At 38.8% G+C, this 19,678-nt stretch overlaps 1 pseudogene; it reads right to left on the reverse strand.

Moving 5' to 3' along the window:
* Window positions 1-4,864: 4,864 nt before the first annotated feature.
* On the reverse strand, window positions 4,865-8,868 carry LOC128116569 (40S ribosomal protein S6-like; annotated as a pseudogene).
* Window positions 8,869-19,678: the final 10,810 nt, after the last annotated feature.

Consider the following 19,678-nt stretch of genomic DNA (forward strand, 5'->3'; position numbering starts at 1 on the left):
TATATTACACAATCCTACAGGCCAAGCACAGAAAGATCAAATCAAACTCTGAAGGATATGCTAAATAAATAGAAAGGGGTAATAAAATGACCCAGAAATAGATTACATAATGCTCTATTAACTTTGAATTTTCTCAATGCTAATGAGAAAGGAACAACAGCTGTGGATAGATTTTGGACAGTAAAAAAAACCTGTAGAATTAACCAGCCTGTATACTTTAAAGATGTGCTGACCTCAGAATGGAAACCAGGATATGTATTACATTGGGGATGAGGTTTTGCTTTTGTTTCTTCAGGAGTAGAAAAGCTATGGATACCACCAAAATTGATAAAGATTTGATTTGAATAAGAGAGACCTCTTAATTAGAAGAAGTGATAGTTCATCAACCAGCATGAACACTCGATTTAAACTACCCTATAACACTAACAAGTGCTTTTCATTTGGTCAGAAATAAGTTGCCAAAATGGAACCTCCCCAAAGCTAGGCTTGGGGAAGGGTTTTTGTTTTTGTCTTTCAGGAGAATGAAGGCTAAGGAATCTGAAGAACACTGGACAAATGAGACATCTGAAGAAAAAGGACAAATCATCCAAAAAAAGTCCCAAGAAAAAGAGTAAATTGGCCTATTGTTATATCACATATAAAATTTCGTAAGTCTTCCTAAATGTTTGTTTCTGCTCTTCTCTACAGACACTTAACACAAATGGTCTTTATATATTTCAATTAAAAATTAAAGCTGGCTGGAGTTGTAAAATGGCTCTCTCTTTCTCTAAACCCAAGCATGCCTGTTAAAAGAAAATGCAAAATCTCTGTATCATATCAGAAGAGCCATCTGATAAGGGAAAGAAGGAAACCAAAATTAAGGGACTTTTCTATTGCCGCTAATCTCACAATTTTTTGATTCTATTTTGACTCTTTAAAACTTTTCTTAAGGTATAAATTTTATATCAAACTTTGTAAGATTAATATCTATCTATTTATCTATCAAATTTTTGTCATGATATTAATGGTCATATAGAGTACTAACTAATACTAGAAAAAAGGCATCATCTAGCTGCCTGTACATGTTTTTGTGTTTGAGTCTCTATAAGTTTTCTGCAGGGAATCATGACCATGCCTAACAGCAAATGTGAAGCCTCCAAAAAGATGATGGGGCCCCACAATGATGATTCCATCAGGATGCTGATAATACCACTAAGCTGACAAAGACCACCCAAAGATAAGCTTTGGACTACAAATTACTCCGAACAATTTCGAGATGGCTAGCTGAGATAATCCAGCCTCACAGACTACGCAAGCAAGGACTTGAGATAAGCTCTGCACTTTTGCGTTATACAGAGACTGGACAACAAATCATACAGCTACCTCTCCCAGGACTTGACAATTAGCTCAGTATTTTTTTCTTTCAGGATCCTCTAAAGATGCTTTCACCCCCAGAGAGCATAAAGTAATTTTAAGAACATGATGCCCACATTCCCAAGAGGTGGGGTGGGTGTTTTTCATTTTTCAATGAGTTTTGGATAACTGAAATTGTTTAGGATGGTTGGCTACAAGTTGTTATTGTTAATGGTCAGGAAAAAAATTAACAGACGAGATTAGATTTAATGTTCTTGTTTGAAAATAAAAGGAAAAAAGAGGATATAGATGAGGTAGATTATTGAAAAAAATCTATAAAAAAGATAGAATTAATAGAATAAAGGGTAGATTATTAAATCTATATTAAAACGAAAAAGAAGACATAGATAAGAAAAATATAGATTATTAAATCTACTTTTAGAATAGCTATTTGTTTTAAATATTTTACATTGGACTGGATTTTTAAATATTGTATAAAAATTGTGTGTATTGCTACAAATTTGAGATTGGTTTACATATATAAGATAAAAAGATTGATTATTGAATCTACTTTTATAAGGCAACTTCTAGTTTTAGATATTTTACATTGGATTGTATTTTTGTATATTGTATACAAATTTTGTATATTGATACAAATTTGAGATTGATGTTGTTAGAAAATACTGTACATATATTTCTAATCTTGTTCAAGGTATTGTAGCTATACAGTTCATTTAACAATGTAATGTAATTTTCTAATCCTTGAAAGTTATTTTTACCAACTAATTATGATATAAAGAAATGAAAGTTAGCAGTTAGTCATTACCATCAAACTTGTAGTCATATTAGGTATGTTTTCAAAGACAAGCAGAGGTATATTTTAGATAGACTGGTCATCTTCAACCACTTCAGAGATCTACAGAACATGGCATTTAAGATGTTTTAATAACATACATTTTTACTCTCTTTTTTATTACAATGAGACATGTCTGCTCCTGGCAGCACCAATCTACTTCAGAGAAGCTGATGGGCATTGAAGAAACTCCTTAAAGAGTTTACTTTCATTCTGGCAGAAGTTAGCTACTGTGCAAGAAAGTGCCCTTACATCAACTACTGACAGTATGCTGTCCAAAATGGACAAGCAGGCCCCAAAACAAAGACTGCTGATCCTTGCCAAGACAAGGTAGGAAGGCTCTTTAGAAAATCCTGCTTCACAAAGGAGTCTGTCAGATATGCTAAGCCTGTAGGCTGAAGAAGATGCCCCAATGCTGCAGGGAAATGTCAGGTGACTGTCCAGGCAGCTGGCTGTTTCTGTCCTAACTCACATTTTTTGGAAGTCACTTGTTTGCACTTCCTGTTTAACTATGTAATATTATTTCCTTCTCAGGTCTCTGAGGGAGTTGAAGATTAGATAGTTATAATTATAGCTTTCCTTGTTAAGTTCAGAAAAGAAAATCACTAAGAGATGTAAAGTATATAAGTTTGAAAGACATCAAAGATAGTTTTTGGTTGATAATACAAATTAGGATAGAAAGTAAATTAGATACAATCCTTTGGAGTCACAAAAATAGGATACATAATAGAATATTTTCACTGAATTTGTTAAATGCAAATGGACTAGACATTGTTGGTGTATTTATTGCCTATATATATTATATACAGTTATTGTATTTATTGTGCATAGTTTTTCTTATATTAGTTGTAACTTTTTTATTTTAGACAAAAAGGGGGAAATGTGGGGATATTTTATTTGCACACCCCATTAAAGCTTGTCTGAAGATCAGAGAAAAAAGCCAGCTGCTATATTAAACATAGAAGTCAGACAGTGGTAACACATGCTTTTAATCCTAGCACTTGGGAGGCAGAAATCCATCCAGATCCCTGTGAGTTCAAGGCCACACTGGGAACAGAGCCAGGCACGGTGGCACGTGCTTTTAATCCTAGCTCTAACCATAGCGGTCTGGAGGTCTGTACAGATAGACAGGAAGTGATAGAGCTGAGCAAAAAGGAAGTGATGTAGCTGGGCAGAGAGAGGAAGTGAGAAGGCAGGGACAGAAAGTCATATAGGTATGGGCATACAGGATATAGGTCTCTTTTGAAGCTGAGGAGTTGGTGAGGTGATGTTGGCTGTGGCTTGTCCTATTCCCTGATCTCTCAGTTTTTACCTCAACATCTGGATCTGTTTTTTTTTTAGAAGACTGTCTAGCAATTTGTCTTACAGTGCCTTACCCTACTAAGGTATCTTATTGGCCCATCACCATATTTCATGCTTTTTTGGTACTGTCTTCATTCCATTGCTATGAAGAGACACAAGGACCATGGCAACTCTTGTAAAGGAAAACATTTAATTGAGGCTGGCTTACAGTTTCAGAAGTTTAGTTCATTATCATGGTGGGAGATGGCAGTGTCAGGCAGACATGGTGCTGGAGTTCTACATCTAGAATAGTAGAAAGCAGAAGAAAAAGTGACACTAGACATAGCTTGAGCATCAGGGACCTCAAAGCCCAACCCCACAGTGACATACTTCCTCCAACAAGGCCACACCTACTCCAACAAGGCAACAGTTTCTAATAGTGCCACTCCTTTTGAGCCAAGCATTTATACACCTGAGTCTATGGGGACCATTCCTATTAACATCAACATATTCCACTCTGTGGAATCTATAGCCTTTTAGCCATATCATAATGTAGAAATGCATTCAGTATAATGTCAAAAGTCTTCATAGTCTATAACAGTCTCAAACGTGTTTAAAATCCAAAGTTCAAAGTCTCTTCTGAGATTCATGCAATATCTTAATTGTAATCTCTTATAAAATGAACCTGAAAAAGCAGATGACATACTTCCAACATATACTGGCACAGAACATACATTACCATTCAAAAAGGGAGGAAAGGGAACATAGTGAGGAAATACCAGACCAAAGTAAAACCAAAAACTAGCTGGACAAACTGCAAACACTATATTTCTGTGTCTAATGTTAATGAACTCTTCAGATCCCAAACTCCTTTCAAATTGTTGACTGCAACACACTTCTCTTAATTCTTTTTCTGGGTCTGATTCCACTCCCGATTAGCATCTCTCCTTGGCAGGTATCCCATGGCTCTGGCATCTCCAACATTCTGGGATCTCCCAGGCAATATAGGTATTACCTTCACAGGGTGGCTTTCATGCAATCACCTCACTAGGCCTCCATGCAGGGACATACCTGCCACACACCTAGTCTCAGCAGCTTTCTTTTGTCATGTAGGGAAATTCTATAACCCCTTTCTTCTATCCTTGACACTAAAACCAGAACCATTTGGCTGAAGCTGCCAAATTCTGCTGCTTACTGGGGCTGGAACATGGCCCTTTTGTTCAATTACATTTTCACCAGCTTTCTATTTTCAATGGTTTCCTTCACTGCCTAAGCTTGGGGGTCCTGGAACTTGATCTGTAGATCAAGCTTGACTCGACCTTAGAAATCTGCTTGCCTCTGACTCCTGAGTGCTGGAATTAAAGGCATGTACCACCATGTCTGGACCTAAGCTGTTCTTTAATTCCTTTTCACAAGTTGGAAGCGTAGATGTGTGGATTCTTGACTAGAGTCAGAAGTAGAAGCTTTCAGTGAGGACAACCTGTGTTTGTTGGCAACATGTTCCTGAAGTTTTTCTTTGGCTTCCTTCATCCTCTTGGCCAAAGCTTAGTGTGATCTTCTGACTCCTCTTATTTTCCTGGTATGTTGTTTATATTACAGGATATCTGAAGTAACAAGATACACTGAATCTTGGGTACCTTAGGCCTGGGCTTCTTACTTTCTTTGTTTAAGTACTTTGTTACAACATATTGGTAGACATTATCATCTTTAAAAATATTGAAAAGTATTGGATTCTGCTAGCTCCTTTGGGCTGCAACAGCCAAGGCACAGTGGTATCTGTCAGTCCAGGAATATCCTTCTATCATTTTTTTATAATAACCATGTTGACAATACTCAGATTGGCATACACAATGCATCTATGAACAGACTTATGCTTCCTCTCTCCATTTCTCCTTTGTCTATAACAAGAATGCCCCTTACTCAAAAACAGGTATACTTGTAATGTCTTGATCAAGATACTTCAATTCATGGGAAGACATTGTTTAGATCCCTACCACTTATTTGGACCACATAATCTTTTCACTTTCACCCAGACCATAAGAAGCTATTTCTGTGGCCATGAGCTTCTCATAGAATATACAAAAATTGCATTCATCATCCACTTTAATGAGTTTCTGATAATCATTGACTGGGAAGAAGATATTCAGCTTCACCTTATACAGGTAATTTCCTAGAAGGTGGCACAAAAAAGAGCTGACTTTCCTATCTTTTAGGATAGGAATGGATGGACTTTTTTTCCTTCTCTTCTTGTTTATGTGCAGGTGTTGTGTATTCATGTGTCTATGTATATTTGCTTATGTGTGGGTGCATATATGTGTGAAGATGCATGTGCATATGTGTGAGGTGCCTGTGGAGGCCTGAATCTGATGTCAAGAATCTTCTTTGATCAATCTTCTACCTTGTTTCAGGCAGCATGGTCTCTAACTTAAACTCAGAGCACCACATATACAGTATAGCTGATCTGACCAGTCAGTCTGCTCTGGGGATCCCTTGTTTATGTGTTCTGATGCTAGAATTAGAAATGCACATGGGTATTTTGCTCCTCTTGTTTGGGCAGCAAGTGAATTAACTGCTGAGCCATCTTTTCAGCCAATGTCATTTTAAGCCTAAATGAAGTGTAACCTTCCTTATATTTTTGTCAGGCTGCCGGAAAGCAGGTGTGCATATTCCATTTATTTCTATCTAAAGAATTGTTCCAAAATTTAGTGTTTTAAAACATTATTTTAGTTGTTCCCTGTTTTGAGAATTTAGGACTCAAGAAAGGTTTAATTAATAGCATATTTGGTCACATGACTTCAATTTGCAAGGCTTATGATAGGTTGGGTCAGGTATTTGCATGCTTAATTCCTTAAGGGTCCTTAACTCTTACTCCATCTCTTGTGAATTTCATTTTGCATGGCCTTTTCATGCAATCTGGTCTTAATGATGTAACAGTCTCAAAACATTTTTACTCATTGCCTGATGAATGATTTTCCCTAGAGTAAGATTCCAAGAGGGTTAAATGGATACTGTTTCTTTTTAAATGCCTTACTTAGATCTTGGCACAGTGTGACATTAAGGACTTTCTATTGCTCAAAGCAGTCCATAGTTTACTCAGATTCAAAGAAGGTGATTTTGAACACAGTTTTTAATGACAGAAGACTAAAGAATCTGTAGCCATTTTTGATCTGCCACAGAATCACATAATTTTATGAATACATTTTAAAGCATTATCATTTGTTGAGTCATTAGTGAAGCACTGACATATAAAATGTAATATTTTAGAATTATTTATTAATTAAAAATTTATATTAGATGTCATATTTTATTTCACAAATCCTGAAAGTCTTATTTGGATTTGATTTCCTTCAGATGTTTTCTTATTTTATTCAAATTTTATGCATATATACAAACTTTTCTTGAATGAAATGAAGGTATATAAAACCATTTTCAATTATGTTCTCAATAGTGGCTCTCAATTGCATAAAATAAAACACATCAGAAATAAAAATGTAAACTCATTGGAACAGGAAAACTTGTGAAAGCAAGAGAAATTTTTTAGTTAAAATAGCATTTCCTAACACATATATCTATCATGGTCTACTTATTTAAAACAATTATTTTCTTCTGTAGCACAGAATTTTTATTGTTCTTGTTTGTTTTTGAGACAGAGTTTCTCTGTGTTGCCGTGGCTGTCCTGGAACTCATTCTGTAGACCAGGCTGTCTTCGAACTCACAGAGATCTGCCTGTCTCTGCCTCCCAAGTTCTGGGGTTAAAGGCATGTACCACCACCACCCAGAAATAGCACAGAATCTTTAATTAATTTTATTAACATAAAAGTTGCTTAGCCACCTGAGTTATTTTTTATATATTACATCTATTTCCAGTGGAGTCAGAAAGTGTTTCGTGAGTTTCTTGCTAATAAGAATTACATTAAGTATAACAATTTATTTTTCCAGATTTCTGAATTATACAATGGTATTAGCCTATATGCTCAATGGCACTGGTGTCTATAGGTGACAAAGAGATGTCAGCATCCTAGATTTTGAAGTGAAGGATGCCAAATTTTCATCCTGTTGGGTTTCTACTTTGGGAATTAACCCAAGTGATATCTGGCCTATGACAATCATCTGATCAATATAAAAAGGGATGATCATTTCCTAACTTTGATCACATCCTTTTGTATCTAGAAATGGATCATTGAAGTTTCATGACTATGATGTTAATGGCATTTGTGCACATCCAAAAACAAGAGAATGAACAACTTGACATCTGACTTAGCTGTAATGAGCAAGAAAGTTTTCTGATATGGAATTGAATTTTGCTATGAAAGAATGGAAAAGGAGAAGGTAGCACCAGACATAGTGGAGCTAATGTATGAAATAGTATTTGTTTTAATGGGGCTTTTCTGTGAAAATTGTTTTCCCTTTCTGTGAGAATGTCACAGTTCAAGAACAGATTTGAATTATTTTACTCCAAGGTTACTTCTTAAACTTTGCACACTAAAGCAGTCAGCAAAAGGAGTATGAACATCACCACATTGTCCTTTGTGAGATCAGGATGTTGACAGCAGTGTGAAATCAAAGAAAATCAATCTAGGTAGCAGTCAATACTCAATGTAGTTGTGATATGGAGGAAAATTATTTCTCAAAAATTCCCTCATCATTAACCCTTGTGAATTTATTAGGCTACACAGAGAAAGACAGTTTGTAAATGTGACTAAGTTAAGGATCCTGAAACAGGGAGACAGCCCTGAGTTCTTTGGGCTATCTCAGATATGTGTTCACATGAGCCATGGGAACAAAAAATAAAAATCAGAAGAGTATCCTGTGTGAGAGTAGATGCCTAAGAAATTTAGTGGAGTTATCTGCCTGGAACACCAAAGATGTACTTGAGGGTAATTTATTTCAAATTTGATAACTTATTATTGGAACCCAAGGCTGAGAAGCAGGACCTAAATTAATATAGCAATTGCAGAGTCTGATTTGTCCAGAAAGAACAGAATTTCCCTCACAATTCCAGTTTTTGATGCCTTTTCTAGGGAGTCAGGTGAGTGTATTCTACAAAAGGACTTACAGGTAATATGTAAAATTGGTAGCAGCTTAAGTTCCCCTCAACTGGGGAATGGCAAAGAGTGAAATTGTTATGTTCCAGAATATTATGACACAGTTATCAGGAAGAAGATAGATCTGATTAGCTGGGTTTGTGAATGTCTCTAAGAAGTGCTGTTTAATGAAGGAGAGAGGATGAAAAAAATTACGTATAGAACATGAAATCATTTTTATAAAGATACAAATTTTATACATATTATAAAATGAAAATTTGATGCCATACTTCCAACATTACTAAACAGTTCTTTATCAAAATAGATAATTGTGATGAAGATGTTGGTAATAATATCACCATCCTCGGTGACTTCCATCCTCAGACAAATGAAACCTTGAATACTTTCTATAAATATGCCCCACCTAGCAGAGATGATGCTTTCTTCCACTAAAATCCGAAGTCATGCTTTTCAGATTTTGTGAACAGCACAGTCTTTTGAGGACTTTGATGTTTTGCACAATGATTGAGCTCATATAAACTGAGCATCCTTGATAGTCCTTATTTTTTTTCTGTTAAAATATAACTTGCTTTTGTCTGTGCAAATCATGTATCTGGCTTCTTTGCATTCATTGAATATAACCTTTCTCTTTCCTTTCCTAAACAGACTACGTGTCTGGTTCTTCCCTTGACATTCAATGAGCATGCTGATAAGTGAATAAAATATCAAACTAAAGTAATAACAATGTGGTTGTCATATGGGATATTAGTCTTTCTGCAGTATTTTCTTTTCGTTTTCTGGTTTATTCCATTTTATCCTCACAAAATATATCCAGATTAAGTTTCCCCTCCCTCTACTCCTCCTAGCTCCTCCCCACCTCCCCTCCCAACCAGATCCATGCCCTTTCTGTCTTTCATTTGAAAACAAACAGGCTTCTATGGGATAAACATAAAATAAAACAAAGCAAAGAGTTATACACCAAAAAAAGACAAACAAGGAAGGAAAAGAGCCCACAAAATGTAACATGAAACAGATACAGATGCAGAGATCCGCTCATGTGCACACACAGAAATCCCATCAAAACACTAAAATGGAAGCCATACTGTATAAGTAAAAGACTTATGGGGTAAAAAGAGAGAAAAATATATAAATAAAATAATATAAAAATAAAAAATGATAAAATTTAAAAAGAGCTCTGACATGACATTATAAAACAAGGGACCTCCAACGATGCCACTTAGTTCATTTTCTGTTGGCCATCTACTGCTGTGTGTGTGTGTGTGTGTGTGTGTGTGTGTGTGTGTGTGTGTGTATGTGTGTGTGTGTGTGTGTGTGTGTGTGTGTGTGTGTGTGTGTGTGTGTGTATGTGTGTGTGTGTGTGTGTGTGTGTGTGTGTGTGTGTGTGTGTGTATGTGTGTGTGTGTGTTTCCATATGAAGTTGAAAACTGTGCTTTCCAGGCTGAGGTCCATGGGTTGTGGTTGTGCTATTGCCGGGGACCATATTGGTGTCCTTGGCTCATGTTGTCTGTGGGTCATGTTGATTTCCTTGGCCTGTGCTGCTGCTGAGGGCTGGGATGGTATCCGTGGCCTGTGCTGCAGCAGAGGGCGGTGCTGCTGTTGATGTACAGTCACTGGACATCATGCTGAAGTCCATGGGAATTGCTGAATCCAGAGACCCTATCAATGTCTGTGGTCCATGCTGTCACCAGAAACCAATTGGAAGTCCATGATAAGTGCTCCCCGCTGACTGTAAAGGACAATGAAGCTACTTTTGCGGGGGTATCAATGACTGCAAACTCAGTTGAGAGAGACGTAGATGCTTTCTGTGATAACTCCTACCCCCTCCCCAAAGTAGCAGCATAGACAGGAAACCATTGAAGAGAATTCTTAAAAGTTGTGCTAAGGATGTGGAAGTGTAGCTCTCCACAACTGAGGGCTTCTGGTGGGAGTGTGGGTCGGAAAGGACTCAGTTCTCTTTAAGGGGAGGACTACTGGGAGTTTGACCATGCTCCAGTGCGTACACGAGCAACACAAATTGGACTTGTGTTTGTGTTTTTTCTTCTACCATTTTTGTGGGGGAGGTCATAAGAGTGGGGCAGAGGGTGCCTGGGAAAAACAATAGAGCTGGCCCTGGTGGTGTGGGTGCAGGTGAGCCTGCCAAAGGGTATGAGAGCAGGAGAACTGATCCTGCACCTTGTTGCCTGCTGCATTAGGTGAGCTAGCCAAGGCAATGCCAGAGAGCTTGCCCAGGTGGTGACATTGTGGGAAAGTTGACAGCCTGACCAATCCAGCTACCACCCAGGCCTAGAACCAGGGCTGTGATTTAGGCCACCTCAAGATCCTTTTCATCTCTGAACTGCTGGAGCATGTGAAAGGGCCAGACCTTGCAGATCAAAAGCTGCAGCATCTCTATGACACAAGGCAACAAACAACAGGATATCCAAAAGGAGACCCAGTGAGGGCCCAGAATCTATAGTGTAATAGAAGCCAGAGGCCTCAAACTAGACCAATGACACACTGCAATGAACATTCACAAGTAAAGACGTATGGATGAAAAGGTATACTGTGTGACTTGCTGTGTCACACTAAAGTTTCTCCGTCAAGATTTTTGTTTGTTTGTGTTTTGTTTTTCTTTTAAATTTTCTTTTCTTTTCTTTTTTTTGGGGGGGGGAGGTTGCAAAGACAGAGGGTAGATACAAAAGGATGGGGGAATGAATGGGATTGGGATGCATGATGTGAAATCTACAAAGAATCAATAAAAACATTTAAAAAATAGCTGGGATCTCCCGCTCACCCAAGCTCTCTTTCCCTCGACCCTCGCCCTTCATTACCCCCACTCATGTCCAGGCTGTTCATGTAGATCTCTTCCATTTCTCCCTCATTGGGCGATCCCCGTGTCTTTCTTTGTGTCCTGTTTTCCAGGTAGCCTCCCTGGTGATGTGAGTAGCAGTTCAGTCATCCTTGTTCCACATCTAGTATCCTCCTATGAGTGAGTATATACCATGTTTGTCTTTCTGAGTCTGGGTTACCTCACTCAGGATGATTTTTTCTAGATCCATCCATTTGTCTGCAAACCTCATGATGTCATTGTTTTCCTCTGCTGAGTAGTATTCCATTGTGTATATGTACCACATTTTGTTTATCCATTCTTCAGTTGAAGGGCATCTAGGTTGTTTCCATGTTCTGGCTATTACAAACAATGCTGATATGAACATAGCTGAACAAGTGCTCTTGTGGTATGATTGAGCATTCCTTGGGTATATGCCCAAGAGTGGTATAGCTGGATCTTGGGGGAGATTGATTCCCAATTTTCTAAGAAAGTGCCAACAACAGAGAGGGAGAACAAGGAATAGGAGACCATAGTAAATGAAGACCACATGAGAATAGGAAGAAGCAAAGTGCTTAGAGAGGCCCACAGAAATCCACAAAGATACCCCCACAACAGACTGCTGGCAATGGTCGAGAGACAGCCCGAACTGACCTACTCTGGTGATGGGATGGCCAAACATCCTAATTGTCATACTAGAAACCCCATCCAACGACTGAGGGATCTGGATGCAGAGATCCATGGCTAGGCCCCGGATGGAGCTCTGGGAGTCCAATTAGCGAGAAAGAGGAGGGTTTATATGAGTGAGAATTGTTGAGACCAGGGTTGGATAAAGCACAGGGACAAATAGCCAAACGAATGGAAACACATGAACTATGAACCAATGGCTGAGGGGTCCCCAACTGGATCAGGCCCTCTGAATGGGTGAGACAGTTGATTGGCTTGATCTGTTTGGGAGGCATCCAGGCAGTGGGACCAGGTCCTGTGCTCATTGCATGAGTTGGCTGTTTGAAACCTGGGGCCTATGCAGGGTCGCTTGGCTCTGCCTGGGAGGAGGGGACTGGACCTGCCTGGACTGAGTCTACCAGGTTGATCTCAGTCTGTGGGGGAGGCTTTGCCCTGGAGGAGGTGGGAATGGGGGATGGGCTGGGGGGAAGGTGAGGGGGTCGGGAGTGGGGAGAACAAGGGAATCTGTGGCTGATATATAGAACTGAACTATATTGCAAAAAAAAAAAATTTAAAAAATAGAGTGAGAGATGGATCTGGGAGGACTTGGAAGTGAGTGTGTTGGGGTGCCTGATGAAAAATTCCTTAAAAATATTATATTGGAAGAGACAAAAAAGAAAAAGAATATTGTGCTTTCATGATCAGTGAGGAATTGTGTTAGAATTTTGATGGGGATGGCATTGAATCTGTAGATTGTTTTTGATACCTTTTTCAATTTCTTTCTTCAAAGGTTTGAAGTTTTTATCATGCAAGTCTTTCACTTATTTAAATAGAGTTACCCAATGATACTTTATATTATTTGAGGTTACTGTGAAAGGTGATGTCTCCTTGATTTCTATCTCAGTCTGTTGTCTATATGCTGGAGGATTACTGCTTTTGTGAGTTAATTTTGTATCCAGCTATTTTGTTGAAAGGGTTTATCAGCTATAGGAGTTTATCAGTAAAGTTTTAGGGTCACATTTGTATACAATAATATCTGCAAATAAAGTTACCTTCACTTCTTCCTTTCCAATTTGTATTCCCTTGATATCCTTCAGTTGTGTTTTTGCTCTAAGATTTCAAAAAATATATTGAATAGGTATAGAGAGAGTTGACAACTTTGTCTTGTTTCTGATATTAGTGGAATTGCTTTGAGTTTCTCACCATTTTAAGTAGATGTTGGCTATGGGCTTGATGTAAACTGCCTTTATTATGAGTATATGTGTTGCTTGTATCTGTAGTCTCTCCAGGATTTTCATCATGAGGAGGTGCTAGATTTTGTCAAAGGCCTTCTCTCCCCCTGCTTTTTAAAATTCATTTATTTTATATCTCAGGCACAGTTTCCCCTCCCTCCTTTCCTCCCAGTCCTCTCCCCCATCACCCTCTGTTCCCACCCCCCAATCCACTTCTCCTCTGTTTCTGTTCAGGAAAGGGCATGTCTCCCATGGATATCTACAAATAATGGCATATGAAGTTGCAGAAAGACTAAGCAACTCCTCATGTATTAAGACTAGGCATGGCAACCCAGTAAGAAGAGTAGGGTCCCAAAAGCTAGGAAAAGAGTCAGAGATAGTCCCTCCTCCCACTGTTAAGAGTCTAACAAGAGGACCAAGCTATACAACTGTAACATATAGTCAGAGTGCCTAGGTCAGTCCCATGCAGGCTCCCTGGTTGCCAGTTCAGTCTCTGTGACATTATGAGCCTAGGTTAGTTGATTCTGTGGGTTTTACTGTGTTTTTCTTGCATTTTCTTAATCTAATGAGATGGTCACATTTTTCCCTTTCAGTTTGTTTATATAGTAGATTATGTTTATTGATCTTTGTATATTGAATCATCCCTGCATCTCTGGGATGAGGCCTACTTAATGAGGGTGAATGAATGAATGAATCTTTTTGATGTTTTTGGACATATTTTGCAAATATTTTATTTTATATCTATAATCATAAGGAAAATTAATCCATAATTCTATTTCTTTGTTGGATCTTTATGTAGTCTGGGTATTAGGGTAATTGTGGCCTCATAAAATGAATTGGGCAATGTTCTTTCTGTTTCTATTTTTTGGAATAATTTCAGGGAAATTGGCATTCATTCTTCTTGGAAAGTCTGGTAGAATTTTGTACTAAAACCTTCTGGCCTTGGATTTTCTAGTTGGGAGACTTTTAATGACTGCTTCTATTTCATTAGGGGTTTGAGGTCTCTTTACATTATTTATCTGATCATGACTTAACTTTGATAAGTGATGCCTATTGAGACAATCATCACTATCTTTTAGATTTTCCAATTTTGTGAAGTTTTTAAAGTATGTTCTTATGATTTTCTGGATTTCCGTGGTGTCCATCTATTGGTATGTCTGCTTTATCATTCTCATTTTGTTTATTTTATTATTCTCTTACTGCCTTTTAGTTAATTTGCATAAAGATTTGTCAATCTTACTGATTTTATCAAAAACCAACTTTGCTCCACTGGTACTTTGTATTATTTCATTTGTTCCTGTTTTATTGATTTCAGCCTAGAGTTTATTTCTTGCAGTCTCCTTATTTTGAGCACTACTTCTTCCTTTTCCTGTGGAATTTCCCTAGCACCAGGTTTCTCCCTTACCCCATAATGTCTCCCTCTATCAAGATATCTCTTTCATTACTCTTCCACTCAGTCCTTCTCCTAGCTCAACCATCCCCTTCCCTTATGTTCTCAATCCCCATCCTGTACCCTTTATTGCCACCCATCCCCAGTATACTCATCAGGATATCCTCTGTTTCCCCTTCCCAAGGTGATTTGTACATCTCTCAAAGGGTCCTCCTTGTTTCCTAGCTTCTCTGGAGCTGTGGGTTGTAGTCTAGTTATCCTTTGTTTTATATCTGGTATTCACTTATGGGTAAGTATACACCATGTTTGAATTTCTGAGTCTGGGTTACCTCACTCAGGATGATATTTTCTAGTTCTATACATTTGCCTGCAAATTTCATGATGTCATTTTTTTTACAACTGAGTAATACTCCATTTTGTATATGTACAACATTTTCTTTGTCCATTCTTTGGTTGGGGGGCATCTAGTTGGCATCCAGGTTCTGGCTATTATGAATAATGCTGCTATGAACATAGTTGAACATGTGTCCTTGTGATATGATTGAACATTCCTTGGGTATATGCCCAAGAGTGATATAGCTGGGTCTTGGGAGAGATTGATTCCCAATTTTCTGAGAAACTGCCATACTGATTTCCAAAGTCGCTGTACAAGTTTGCACTCCCACCAACAGTGGAGGAGTGTTCCCCTTGCTCCACATCCTCTCCAGCATAAGCTGCCATCAGTGTTTTTGATCTTAGCCATTCTGACAGGCGTAAGATAGTATCTCAGAGTCCTTTTGATTTGCATTTCCCTGATGGCTAAGGATGTTCAGCAATTCCTTAAATATCTTTTGGCCATTTGGGACTCTTCTGTTGAAAATTCTCTATTTAGACCTGTAGCCCATTTTTTAACTGGATTGTTTGGTATTTTGATGTCTAGTTTCTTGAGTTCTTTATATTTTTTGGAGATCAGTCTTCTGTCAGATGTAGTGTTAGTGAAGGTCTTTTCTCATTCTGTAGGCTGTCATTTTGTCTTATTTACTGTGTCCTTTGCCTTACAGAAGCTTCTCAGTTTTAGGAGGTCCCATTTATTAATTGTTGCTCTCCGTGTGTCTGTGCTATGGGTGATGTTACTCTGATTTCTTTCTCAGCCTGTTTATCATTTGTGTGTGGGAGGGCCTCCCCACATCCCCACACCCCCCAAATCGAGGTCTCCCGTGGGGAGTCAGCAGAGCCCAGCACACTGAGTCTAGGCAGGTCCAAGCTCCTTCCCACTGTACCAAGACTGTGCAAGGCATCACATCACAGGCACCAGATTCCCAGAAGCCTGCCCGTAGACCAGGGACAGATCCTGATCCCCCTGCCTGGGTGCCCCCCAAACAGTTCGAGCCAAACAACCATCTTCTGTATCCAGAGGGCCTAATCCAGTCCCATGGGGGCCCCAAAGACACCAGTCCATGGTTCATGGGCTTCCACTAGTATGGCTGATCATCTCTACATGTCCTCCCATCATGATCTCCATGTCCCTCGCCTATAGAATCCCTCCTCTCTCTCATCAATTGGATTCCTGGAGCTCAGCCTGGTGCCTGGCCATAGATCTCTGCATCTGCCTCCATCAGTCACTGTACAAAGGCTCTATGATGACAGCTAGGTTATTTGCTAGACCGCTCACCAGAGTAGACCAGTCCAGCCACCTCTGGACCACTGCCAGCAGACCAAGGTGGGGTCATCCTTGTGGATTCCTGAGAGCCTCCCCAGCACCCTGCCTCTTTCTATTCCCATGATGTCCTCATCTATCATGGTATCTTCCTCCCTGCCCTCCCACTCTGTCCCTGTTCCAGGTTGACCCTCCCATTTCCCTATGTTCTCATCTCTCACTCCTCACCCTCTGCCACCCCCCCACACCCAGTCTGCTCATGTAGATCTCAAACACTGCTCCTTCGCAGGGTCATCCATGTGTCCCTCCTAGGGTCTTTCCCTGTTACCTAGTCTCTCTGGAGTTGTGGATTGCAGTCTGGCCATCCCTTCCCTCACATCTAGTATCTACTTATGAGTGAGTACACACTGTGTTTGTCCTTCTGAATCTGGGTTACCTCATTCAAGATGATATTTTCTAGTTCTATACATTTGCTTGCAAATTTCATATCATTGTTTTTTACTGCTGAGTAGTACTCCATTGTGTATATGTGCCACATTTTCTTTATCCATTCTTCAGTTGAGGGGCATCTAGGTTATTTCTAGGTTCTGGATATTATGAACAATGCTGCTATGAACATAGTTGAGCATGTGGCCTTGTGGTAAGATTGAGCATCCGTTGGGTATATGCCCAAGAGTGGTATAACTGGGTCTTGAGGAAGACTTATTCCTAATTTTCTGAGAAACTGAACCTCTGGAGGCATCATGATCCCTGACCTCAAGCTCTACTATAGAGCTATAGTAATAGAAACAGTTTGGTACTGGCATAAAAACCGACATGTGGACCAATGGAATTGAATTGAAGACCCTGACATTAATCCACACAGCTATGAACATACGATTTTCAACAAAGAAGTCAAAACTGTACCATAGAAAAAAAGAAAGCATCTTCAACAAATGGTACTGGCATAACTGGATGCCAACATGCATAAGATTGCAAATAGATCCATATCTGTTGCCATGCACAAAACTCAAGTCCAAGTGGATCAAAGACCTCAACATAAATCCAGTTACACTGAACTTGATAGAAGAGAAAGTAGGAAGTAGTCTGGAATGCATTGGCACAGGAGACCACTTCCTAAATATAACATCAGTAGCACGGACACTGAGAGTGACAATTAATAAATGGGACCTCCTGAAACTGACAAATTTTCATATGTTGAACCATCCTTGTATCGCTGGATCCCTGGAATGAAACCTACTTGATCAAGATGGATGATTTTTTTGACGTGTTCTTGGATTCAGTTTGCCAGTATTTTTGCATTAATGTTCATGAGGGATATTGGTTAGTTACTCTCTTTCTTTTTGGATATCAGGGTAACTGTAGCCTCATCGAAAGTTTGACAGTGTTCCTTCTATTTCTATTGTGTGGAACAATTTGAGGAGTATTGTTATTAGCTCTTTGAAATTCTGGTAGAATTCTGCACTGAAATCATCTGGCCCTGGTTTTTTTTTTTTTTTTTTTTTTTTTTTTTTTTTTTTTTTTTTTTTGTGGAGAGACTTTTAATGACTGCTTCTATTTTCATAGGAGTTATAGATCTATGTAAACTGTTTATCTGGTCTTGATTTAATTTGGCTATATGTTACCTATCCAGAAAATTGTCCATTTTGTGGAGTACAGGTTTTTGAAGTATGACCTGATGATTCTCTGGATTTTCTCATTGCCAGTTGTTATGTCTTCCTTTTTGTTTCAGATTTTGTTAATTTGGATATTCTCTCTCTGCCTTTTAGTTAGTTTAGACAAGGCTTTTTCTATCTTGTTGGTTTTCTCAGAGTACCAACTCATTATTTCATTGATTCTTTGTCCTGTTCTCTTTGTTTCTATATTATTGATTTCAACCCTCAATTTGATTGTTTCCTGGCATCTACTACTCCTGGGTGAGTTTGCTTCTTTTTCTTCTAGAACTATCAGGTGTGCTGTTAAGTCACTAGTGTGAGATTTCTCCAATTTCTTTATGTAGGCATTTAGCACTATGAATTTTCCTTTTAGTACTGCTTTCATAGTGTCCCATAGGTTTGGGTATGTCATACATTCATTTTCATTGAGTTCTAGGCAGGCTTTAATTTCCTTTTTTATTTCTTCCTTGAATCAGTGGTGATTCAGTTGAGCATTGGTCAGTTTCCATGAGATTGTAGGCTTTCTGTAATTTGTGTTCTTGTTGAATTCTAACTTTAAGTCATGGTGGTTTGATAAAATACAGGAGGTTATTACAATTTTTTTGTATCTGTTGAGATTTGCTTTGTGACAGAATATGTTGTCAGTTTTAGAGAAGGTTCCATGGGGTGTTGCAAAGAAGGTATATTCTCTTGTGTTTGGGTGGAATATTCTGTAAATGTCTACTAAGTCCATTTGAGTCATAATATCTGTTAGTTACCTTATTTCTCTGTTAAGATTCTGTCTGGCATACCTGTTGATTGGTGAGAGTGGGGTGTTGAAGTCTCCCACTATTAGTATGTGGGGTTTTATATGTGATTTAAGCTTTAGTGATGTTTCTTTCACATATGTGGTTGTCCTTGTATTTGGGCCATAAATGTTAAGATTTGAGACTTCATATTGATGGATTTTTCTTGGGATGAATATGTAATGTCCTTCTCTATCTCTTTTGATTAATTTTTATTTGAAGTCTATTTTGTTAGATATTGGGATAGCTACACCAGCTTGCTTCTTAAGTGCATTTGAGGTAATAGCTGTCTTTGAAGTTGAGGTGTTTCTTGTATTCAGCAGAAGGATGGATTCTGTTTTTGTATCCATTCTATCAGCCTGTGTCTTTATATAGGTGAACTGAGTCCGTTGATATTAAGGGATATTAATGACCAGTGATTGTTAATTCCATTTTTTTTGTGGTAGTGTTATATGTTTCTCTTCTTTGAGGTTTGTTGGTGTGAGATTAACTACTGCCTGTGTTTTCATGGGCACATCTACCTTCCTTGGGTTGGATTTTTCCTTCTAGTGCTTTCTGTAGGGCTGCATTTGTTTTATAGGTATTTTTTATTAAGAATTTTTTAAATTCATTTTACATACCAAAGATCTCCCTCTACCCTCCTCCCACTCTCCCAGCCTCCCCTTCCATCTCACCCCCCATTCCCTCCTACAAGAAGGTAAGACCTCCCATGGGGAGGTACATTTAGTAGCAGCAGGTCCAAGGCCCTCCCCCTGCACCAAGGCTGTGCGAGGTGTCCCATCATAGAAGTGGGCTCCAAAAGGCCTGCTCATGAAGCAGGGATGGACTCTGATCCTACTGCCAGGGGGCCTCCCAAATAGATCATGCTATATAACTGTTTTGCTGTGAAGAGTTCCTAGTCCAGTCCCATGTAGCCTCAACAGCTGTTGATCTAATTTTCATGAGTTTCCACTAATTTGGTTTGGTTGTCCCTATAGGTTTCCCCATCATGATCTTG

Source organism: Peromyscus californicus, unplaced genomic scaffold (genome assembly GCF_007827085.1).
Source record: "Peromyscus californicus insignis strain IS unplaced genomic scaffold, ASM782708v3 Scaffold_10__1_contigs__length_136768540, whole genome shotgun sequence".
Classification (NCBI taxonomy): Eukaryota; Metazoa; Chordata; class Mammalia; order Rodentia; family Cricetidae; genus Peromyscus; species Peromyscus californicus.